Here is a 10,824-nt window from a genome sequence, read left to right as displayed (position 1 = left end):
AGTCTTCCAGGTAGCGTGATTCTCAGTCCATCTCCCAGGGGCCTGATTGGAGACTGTGGAAGTGTGTGCTGACTGTGGTCAAGTCTGCAGTCCCAGCCTGATGAAGAAAGATGGTGTCATGTGGCTTTCACTGGCAAGGTGGGATTTGTGGGATTCAGTGCTTAGCTTTTAGGTTTCTGCACTTTAAGGTGTGGGCACAGACAATGACTTTCTCAGGAAGACTCCAGTGGCTCAGGAAATAATAGCAAGACAGGTCAAGTGGGATTGCAACCAGTTAAAACGGAAACAACAGGAGAGAGGCAGCCTTCAGAATGAGAGGAAACCTTGTCATCTGGCAGAGGACTGGTATCTAAAATATATAAGGAACTTCAAACATCAAGCTCCCAATGAGTGAATATGCCAGCTAATGAATGGGCAAATGGGCTGAACACATGATTTTCAAAAGATGTACATGTGGGTGGCTCATTTGTATGTGAAAGACTGGTTCAGTGTCTTTAGCTGTGAGGAAAATGTGTATCCGAGGTAGGTTGGCATTCTGTGTCATCCAGGGAGGATATAAGGAAAGCAATAACAAATGTTGGGGTGCATGATGGGAAAGGGCCACTTTTACACTATTAGTCCAGGCACTATGGAAACCAGTATAAACATTCCTCAAAAAAATAGAAATATCATATAACCCAGCTATGCTCTTCCTAGGTACATTCCTAAAGGAAATAGTCGTGTACCAGATACAGCAGCATCTACACTTATTGCAACATTAGGCACAATAGCAAATTGAGGGAATCAGTCCATGTGTTCATCAATGAAAAATGTGGGATATCTACACAATGGGGAACTATTCTTCCATAACAAAGAATAAAATCATATTGTTGATGAAACTAGATAGAACTGAAAGTTACCATGTTAAATGAAATAAACTGGACTCAGAGAGACAGATGTCACATGCTTCTCTTATGTAGCTCTAGGTGGTAGGGAAGGGAGAAACGTGCATATAAAAGGCAACTTTTAGGGTAAAGGATTTGGAAAGGGAAAATAAGAGAGAGTCATGGGCCGGGCGGTGGTGGCGCACGCCTTTAATCCCAGCACTCGGGAGGCAGAGCCAGGCGGATCTCTGTGAGTTCAAGGCCAGCCTGGTCTCCAAAGCAAGTTCCAGGAAAGGCGCAAAGCTACACAGAGAAACCCTGTCTCGAAAAACCACAAAAAAAAAAAAAAAAGAGAGAGAGTGTCATGGGGGTAAATATGAGTTAAGTACATTATATACATGCATGATGGGGTCACAACAAAACTCATTTTGAAAATTAATATACAAAATAATGTACATGTCAAATAAGACAAGCGTTTAAATGTTTCAAGAACCCAAGCTCTTTATAATCCATCGGCCCTCCCTCCTCTGTCCCCTTAGGTGGGTCGGAGCTGGCAGAAGTTCGTTTGTTCTCTCTGAGCTGCCCATCATGACTGCTCTGTGTACAGTTAACGGCTTTGGCCCCTGTACTGTCCATCACCTTATCTCCAGCACACAGCTAGGAGGCAAATCCTGAAATTAACACTGTTTTATAGTGAATAAGCAGAAGAAAGTGAGATAATTTACTCCAAATCACCAGCTGGAGATAGATCCCCAGAGTCTCTCACCTTCCAACAGCGCCTGTAAATCAGTAAGAAACATTTGGCCTTTCTTTGAGTCTTTCCTTTCTCAATGACTCAGTCAACAAACCATTCTGCCCTGGGACGGTGGGATGAGAAGCTTGGAAACTTCTCTCCCCTGACACTCAATAATAAAACTAACAAAACAGTAAAACACAATTGTCCCAAGGCTCTAGAAGGAGCTAAACACACACTTTTCTGGTAAGACTGTGAAATGGTCCAGCCACTTTAAAAAGTTTATTTCTGAAAAAGTTAAACCTAAATTTCCAGTCTAATCCACCATCCACCCTTAGATACCTACCTGTGTTGATTTTCTCAATTCTTACTATTACAAATTACCACCAAGAGGGTGGCTTTAGGCAATAAAAATGTATTATCTTACAGTTGTGACCTGGAAGGTCCTATAGGGTCTTCTTGGATCAATGTGAGTGAGCAGGCTACATTCCTTTCCAAGGCTTCAGGGAAGATCTTTTTCATTTTCTCTGCCAGCTTCTAGAAGCCACCCTGAGTCCTTTGGCTCCTGGCCACCCTTTCCAACTTCAAAGCCAGCCCCGGTAGGTCGAGGTCTCCTTATGCCCCATCACACTGCCTTTCTCTTCTCCACTCCCCCTTTAAGGATCCTTGTGATTATACTGGGCCTCCTCACATAATCCAGATAATCTCACTTCCTTACAGGCAGCTGATTAGTAACCTCCAGTATATGTGGATCTTAATTCCTTCTTTCCTTACAGTATGATGTTCACAGGTTCTGGGGATTAGAGCATGAGCATAATATAAAACAATCCAGATCATCTTGCTTTCTTAAGGCCAATCAATGAGCAGCCAACACATGCCCATTACTTTGCCAACCACATTACCCAAGATAAACAAGAATGTTTCCTCTGTGAAGGCTTGTATGAGATTGTTCATAGCAGTGATATATATATATATATAATAGCCACCAACTGACAATAACCCAAGTGTCCATCAGCTGATTCCTGGATAAATGAAGCATGACATCCATTAAGCACAGTGTGATGTCATAGTAAAAATGAAGGGGCTACTTACAAGTGTCACAATATGGATGAACTTTGAAAACATACTGCATGAATTACATCAGAGAGAAAGCACAGCTAATGCACAGTGTCTTTTATGTGGGATTTCCCACAAAGGCAGGTCTACAGACACGGTGAGGGGACCTGTGACTGTCTGAGGTGGAGAAGGTTGTGGAAGAACACTCGGGACAATGTGGAGGAGATAGAAGGCGTCCAGAGCTAACCTGGGATAAAGGCTACACAACTCAATGCATTCAGTTACAATTTTCATGTTTGTTAATACCATAGTAAACAATTTATAATTCACTTGAGCTTTAAAACTTTGGTTCTCAACCTGTGGGTCATGACCCCTTACCCCTTTGGGCACTCAAATGACTCTTTTACAGGGGTTGCCTAAGACTATCTGAAAACAGATATTTACATTATGATTCATAACAGTAGCAAACCCACAGTTTTGAAGTAGTGATGAAAATAATTTTATGGTTGGAGTCACCACAACATGAGGAACTGTACTAAAGGGTCGCAGCATTAGGAAGGTTGAGAACCATTACTTTAAGAAACTGCATTTAAGCAATCCAACCACACAGTAAGGCCAGGCTGTAGGTGGCTGTGTGGGGCAGCAGCCTGGTGCAATTAAGAATCTAGTTAGGAGCAGGGATATGACATTGTGAGTAGAGTGCTTGCCATGCAAGTGTGGGGACCTGAGGTTGAATCATTAGCACCCATGTGAAAAGCTGGGCACAGTGCTTTTGAGTAATCATAGGGCGGGGACGTAGAGCAGGGGCAGCCTGGAGCTCACTGGTCAGGTAGCCTTGCTGAATCAGAGAGCTCTAGTTTAGAAAGACTCTGCCTGGAGACCTGGTGTTCACCTTTGATCCCAGCACTCAGGAGGCAGAGGCAGCTTGATCTCTATGACAGCCTGGTCTGTGTAGGAGAGAGAGAGAGAGAGAGAGAGAGAGAGAGAGAGAGAGAGAGAGAGAGAGAGAGAGAGAGAGAGAGAGAGAGGAGAGCGAGAGCATTTTCCACAAAAGCAACACACTCTTTGGAGAAGCACTGGTTCCAAGGCTGGGCAGGAACAGTTGAACCCTCATTATTAACAGTTCAAGGCATCTCATTATGGAAGGCGTGAAGGAAGGGCTTAAAGATGAATGAGGTTTTGTAAAAAGGCGAGTTGAGTGACTTGAAGAGCTTCTCCCTGGTCCAACCTGGGATGTCTGAGCATCAAAACGTGTTGTCATGGTGATGGGTTAAGGGCCGTTAACTATCAGTCCCTCATGCTGTGCTGTATAAACTTTTATACACTGTTTCTACACTGGTTAGTCACACATGGCCAGAGTTTCTCCATTTGTGCATGGGTCCAGCTCTCATAAGACCCTAGCCTGTCCAGCCTTCTCAGGACCTGGGAGCAAGGTGTGATGAGGGACAAAATCCTGGAATAACTATCAGTGGGGAACACTTTCCCTGTGATGTCCCTGGGCTTAGGACGGATGACCCTGGTCTGGGAAGTTGCTCTGTGAAGTTTGGCCCACCACCCACAAATACATACTTACCATCCTAAAGCTGAGAGTTAAGTTCCTTATCTCATTTTTCGTGTGGTATTTGTGTTGGCCATTATCTTCAGAGAAGCCTTGGACAGCCATGGAAAAAGGGGGAGATTTTTTGTATCTACTTTCAAAGGCCATTCCAATAGTGAAAAGGGGTTAGGGAGCTTGGGCAGAATCAGGTGTGCCCTTTCTTGGTGGACCTGGTTTGGGGTTTAGGCTGAGTGTTCTCTTGGGAATGATAGCAAGGGCCTGTGCTTCCAGGAGAGGCCCAGAAGCAAGCCTACATCACCGAGTGGCAGTTTTTGTTCTTTCCCCAAAGCACAGCTGTTGTAAGCCCAGGAGGCTCGGCTTGCACGTCCTGTGCTGGACTTCCAGAGGCTCCCTTGCCTTCCTCGTCCTCAGTCAAATGGGCTTGAAGAGCAACCTGCTCCCTGTGAATCCATCTGCACCAGGCCCTGTGGTAGGAAGCCAGGCTAAGGGGTAAGTGATCTGGTCTTTTTTGTGAAGAGAATTAGCTGATATATTCAGAAATTGTTCCTTCTTTTTCAGGCCAGTTGGAGCCCCCAAAGTTTCCTCTGATAGGATAATACTCACAAAGCCACCTGCCTTGCAGCTGTCTTCAATAAACAATGTATTGGTCTCCATGTATAGCCCTAGAGAGGGAGCTCATTCCAGGCCCAGCTCAGAGCTCATCTTCCCTGGCACCTTTATATATATAAAATCTTATTAGGTCTTTGGGTATTTTCATAAATGTGTGCAATGTATTTTCAACACGTTCACTCCTGCCTTCTTTCTAACTCTTCCCAGATCCACCCTCATCCTTCCCACTCTTCAAATTTCATATCCTTATTTTCTTATAACCCACTGAGTCCAGTTTCAGGGCTGTTATCAAGGAGGGGGAAGAAAAACTGAAAAGCGGAGGGGTTGAGAAGCCACCTGCCTCCCTGGCATTGCCAGGAGTCTGGTGACTGCTTAGGAGCATCCCTCTGTCCTCTGCATCTCTGTTTCCCTCCTTTCCCCAGACAGTCTCTGTGACTCCATTTATGTCTGACTGGTACACTGGTTTGGACTGGACTCAGCCTTTAACTTTTTTTTCTTGTATTTGTGTGTGCATGTAAGCACATGCATACATGTGTGTGGAGGCCAAAGGTCAACACGAGATGTCTTACTCTATTGCTTTCCACCTGTTTGCTGATTGGCTGGACTGCCTGGCCAGTGGACTCCTGTGACCCACCTGTCTCCACCCACCCTGGGAACTGGGTTTGCAGAGATGTGCCACTGTACATGGCATTTTATGTGGGTGGTGATGATTGCGCTTGTAGGGTAAGAACTTCACTGACAGGGCTATCTCTGCAGTTCCTATCCCAGCTTGTTTATATGGCTAACATTGATGGGTTTTTGCTTCATTCAGAAACAAGATGAAACTATTTCACAGACTCCCTTAGGATATATGAATTTCACAAAGATGACTAGCAGATAATTCTTAGAATTTGAAAAGGGATATCAGCTTCCCAGAGATTTCCAGGTTGGGATACAGCAGAGAGATGCTAGCTTTCAAGAGGGATGCTAGGTGGCCCTGTCTGGGATGCCTACCACCCCTGGCCCTCCCTAGCCAGACAGCTTTGGGTGCCCTGGCCTCTAGGGAGCTGGTATAGCTAACTATCCAGGTAAGAGGGTGTTTATCTTCTGGAGCAGATGAAAAAGCAGTAGACTGACTCCCTCGAGGCCTAAGATCATCATAGTGACCCTGCCTCCTCAGGAGAACCAGCACTAAATCGTGACGCAAGCTAAGATGCCCCACACTTTCTCATTTGCTTAGGAGCGCGGCTCTTTCTCAAGCCAGGGAACCTTTCCATTGGTGTAACCAACGCCTGCGGCGGCGGCGGCTAACTGAGGAGGAGAAGGCTTTATTTTGGGTGCCAGCTCTGGAGGTTTCAGTCTGTGTTTGTTAATCTCATTGCCTGTGTGCCTACGCTGAGGCTGCACCTCGCAGTGGGGCAGAACCCTTACTCACAGGGGGCACTGGGAAGCAAAAGAGAGGAAGAGATCAAGATACTATAGCTTGCTCCCCAGTGACCCGAAGACCCCCCCCCCCCCCGCCGTTAACATTATCATCCACTACTAACCGCTTCATGCTGGGGGAGCCCTCGGTGTGTGGGCTTTTGGAGAACAAAATCTAAACCATGGTGCTTCCTTAGAGAGGTGTTGGTGCTCTGAGCTACTGTGTATTAAGGACTCATTTCATTCCAGGCACATCTATCATGTCATTTAATCTTTACAGCTATTTCACAGTGGCTGGGTGTGTCTCTGTGTATAGGTAAGTTATAGACTCCGAGAAACTAAGAAATGTACCCCAAATCACAGTTAGTAGAGCACAGAGCTGGAAGCCAAGCATGGCTACCACTGACGTGATGACATCATTCTTGTGACTTGCACATGGGAGCTGCCTAGGACAGATGAGTGAGTGGATGGCTGTGCACTAACAGCTACAACCCACCCCTGAGGTGTTCCTAGGTCTCAGCCATCAAATCCTGACTCCGATGGGCTGCCAGGAAGGCAGGTTGCGTCCTCCAGGACTCCCCCCAAGGTGAACAGTGCCCCAAGCAGTCTCCCTGTCCCTCCCAGGCAGGTAGGCAAGCATCTTTGGAGGTGGACCCCCAACCTGAAGGGCGAGCACAGGGCTGCTTCGATTTAAGGGGTAAGTTCAAAGCAAAAAGGAAGCTCTCTTTAAACGGAAGGGCAGCGTGCGTGCTGGGGCCGAAGGAGGATGGTGGAGAATTCCTAGTAAAACTTTACAGCTTCCTGCTCTCCCCTCCTCTCCATCTTTAAGTCATGAAAGCCATGCATCTGGGGGGCCGTCTTGCTCAGTGAGGGCAGGAATCACCCAACCCCCCACTTTTACCAAGCCAGGGTAGGGCCTCCAACTTCATCAGTGCCCATCCTCTACTTTCCGAAGTATAGGCCATCTTCCAGCCTGGGGTGACAAAGAGCTGCCTTGAGGTGCCCACAGGAACTGATGGCACCTACTGCCCTTGGCTGGCTGGGCTGCGAGTGGGCAGAGGAAGCTCAGCTGTTATCCTTTTTATGTGTATTGACTTAGTAGAGTGCAAACATGTTAAAAGTTCACTTTCTCCTTTATAGGAGTCTATAAAAAGGCTCTTAAACCGGAGTCCTAGGGCTTCCGCAAGACAAATGTAGGATGAGGCCTCGGGGAGGTGCTGTGCCTCCCTCTGCCCTTTGCAGAGCTGTGGGCTGTTCCAGTGTGCTGATTCAGGCCAGAGCCTGGGTGCATGCCTGGGCCTTTCCATCACAATGGGTTCATGCCAGTGGCCAGAGGAGCCCAGCTGGGAGACTGCCTGAGGCTGGCAGGCTGTTCCTGGTGAGTCCTTGGTGACTCCCTGGGTGTGAGTGGGAGCTCTGTGGTCCAGGACTATTTCCTAGACCCATTACAGGGCCAGTGGTTCTGAGTCGCTAAACAAGCTGGTGTCTGTGGGAGAGGAAATGTCTTCTAACAGAGCGACAGTCCTCAGCAGTCATCCTGCGGGCGACTGGGACCCCCGGGCGGCCTACAGTAAGAAGGGACACTGAGGCGCCTGGAATGGAGAAGAGGGCTCCTTGTTTGGCTTTGGGAGCCATGGGGCACCAGGTGCCTTGTTCTTCGACAGCGGAGGGAGCAGGTGAGAAGCCCCAAGGTAGCACAGAGGGTTGGCAACTGCCAGAGCTCTTCCGGCCTTGGTTTCTCCACCTGACATCTTGGGAGTGGTCACTTCTCTGAGTGCTGGACTCGAGTTTGTTACAAGGAGACAATCAAATCAGAGGAAGGGAGCTGGAGTGGAGGAAGTTTCCATGGCCCCGAGGAAGTGGCCGCTGACAGTCTCCTCAGGACTACCCGGCATACACAGCCCTGAAGCCAGTGAATAGCACTCACTCTGCTTAGTAAACAGCTAAGATGGCTAACAATTGAGGCACTGGGTCCCTAGGGAGTCTGGCCAGGCCCCTGCCCTGCCTTCTTCCCTGCTGTGTGCCCTGGCTGTGGCTTGAAACAGGAACACGAGGCACCCCTAACCTCAGACACATGCACTGGCATCACCTGAAACTTTATGCCCCTCCCAGCTCCACGAACCTGACCCCTGAAGAGGGCTGTAGCAGAGAGCTGAGTCCACTGTCTCTGCAGGGGGACTGACCCAGGTGAACTGCAGAGGAGCAGGTCGTCTGGGGACCTGGGGGACCTGGGTGAGCATTGACTCAGGGCGCCCCCTCACAGCTCCAAGGCACGGATGGTATCTATACGAAGAACTTGAGGAGACCGTGGCTCCAGAGGAGTGGGATAATGCAGAGAAGGAAACACATTCACACTGTGCAAATCCATTCAGAACGCCTGCCAGCTTTGCAGCCAGGCCTGGTCACTCCACCTGGGTCCTGTGGCCTCCTGGGTCTGGACAGTAGAGGTGTGTCACTAACAGGGAAGCCCTTTTCAGGAGTTGGACGTGATGGTGGGTGTCTGGCATTTCTGTGTTCCTGGAGCACAGCAATGTTGTGTGAGCATTGCTGTTTCCTCTGTTCTGGTTCTCACTATTGTCACGTTTAGTGGCTCAGCATCATTTGCTCATGGAGATGCCCTGACTGGGACATTTGTTCCATTTTCTGAATCAAATGACACAGAAAACTCAGGATGTTATTCTGGTAGGCGCTGTGGACTTGGTGTTCTAGAATGGAGCTGCTCAGAATAACTCTGTCATACTAGAGATGCTCTGTCCTCAGTGCCATCAAACTGTGGCACCCACTGACTATGCGTGGCCATCACATGCTTGAAATGTGGCTAGCGTGGGGGAGGAAATGAATTAATGACTTCATTTAATCTTAATTAGTTTAAATTTAACCACATGTGATTAGCGTCTGCCATATTAGCCAATACTATTTTAGAATGTTCTTTTTCAAGCTGGATATTGCTTGGCTGCTCTGAGCCATGACAGTGCCACATGGAGTGGGGCTCCAAAGTGTTCAGTCCCTTTGGCATCATACAACAAAGGTGGCTCCTAATTAGCCCGTGGTTGGAATAACCACATGGATGAGGTAGCTGCTCCCAACAGCCTGGTCATGGCTAGTCCGGGTGTGAGCCTTGACCAGCACACAGCTTCTATCCTATGGGTGATTAAGGAATGAAAGCAGTTCTTACTTCTAGGCCATTTGTGACCAGCACTGGACCACCAACCCTACACAAGAGGGGAGGTGACTTTTCACAAGATCTCACAGTGGTGGCTTAGGTCTTCACTCTCCTAGGAGTTCCTCGGAACACAAACCGAAAGATCAGCCAGGCCTCCCCTGCAGCAAAGCCAGGACATGGGGACTGGAGGTCACAGGCCACAGGACACCATCCCTCTTACTTAGGGCTGCTATGTGTCCATCCACCTTCCCAGGCTTCCCAGTGAGGAGACGCGTGTCCTTGTCCAGTCATCTGTTTACTGCAGGGTCCCCTGGTGAGGAGTGGCCAAGGTGGGAAAGAGCTTCCTGTTTGTAGCCATGGCGATGGTGGCTTCGAGGAGCTGATGACCTGCAGAGTGGGCCAGTCCCCCGAGAGTCAGGGCAGCTTTGGAAGCTTTCCATCTCTGAGCCTTGATCTCTGCCACTGTGTTGTCTCTGACTCTCAGTGACATCCTGTGGCATTTGTTGAGAGCACAGGCCACACCCCTGGGCGCATCTCCGTGAACCGGCTTCCCGAAGCGCAGCGCTACCCTGAGTTGGGCAGGGTGCAGAGTGGGGTGGTCCTGCTCCGTGGGGCGGGAGCTGAAAAGGCCTTAATAGGCACATTGTCCCCGTGTTTCCAGAGTGCCGCCCGGCCACTTCCTCACACGCTGCGTGCTGGATGAGCTCATGTCTGAGCCTGTGAGCAGCACAGAGAGCTGGGCCTGGCTGCCGGGAGGCCCTATGGCCTGAGAAGCCCTTGCAGGCTGAGGCTGGCGGAGTCCTGAAGCGGAACGTTGTAATGAGCGACGCCGACTGGATTTATGGGGCTGCGCACATGGGTCTGGCCTTCCTGCGAGGGCCTCCACATGGGAACAAAAACAAGTGCTGGCCCAAGTGTGGCGCGACTGGGTCTTAACAAGAGTCTACTAATTACGGGAAGGCCCCAGCCAGATCCCCAACCTGAGGAGGAGCAGAGCACAGGGGCAGTTCCTGTCAGCCTGGGCTCTGCTGGAGTATCCTGTCTCTCTCTACCCAGGAGACCCAGAGCATGCAGACCATGGTGCTTATTCACTCGCTCTGCAGCCTCAGACATGGTACTGAGCTCACCTTCTTCTCCTCATTTGTCCTCATCTGTAAAATGGGATCCCAGCTTTTCAAGGCCAATGGAACGTATTGTCTCAGAACAAATAAGAGCTAATTTCAGAATTTGTCATTCCTGCCTTGAATTCTGGTTAGGCCAGGTCCCTGTTCTGTGGCCTGCACAAATTGTTTTACCTCTCTGATCCAAATGCGTTACCTAGAAGACAGAAATATAAGGAATGGCATGCAGACTGGTTAGGAGGCTGGGGCGTTGTCTGTGGGCTCTGCCTACACACAGTGTTCACACAGTGTATAGTCATGTCCCTATGCTGTTGATGTTG

This window comes from Peromyscus eremicus, chromosome 5, assembly GCF_949786415.1.
Source record: "Peromyscus eremicus chromosome 5, PerEre_H2_v1, whole genome shotgun sequence".
Classification (NCBI taxonomy): domain Eukaryota; kingdom Metazoa; phylum Chordata; class Mammalia; order Rodentia; family Cricetidae; genus Peromyscus; species Peromyscus eremicus.
Note: the sequence above shows the minus strand (reverse complement) of the source record.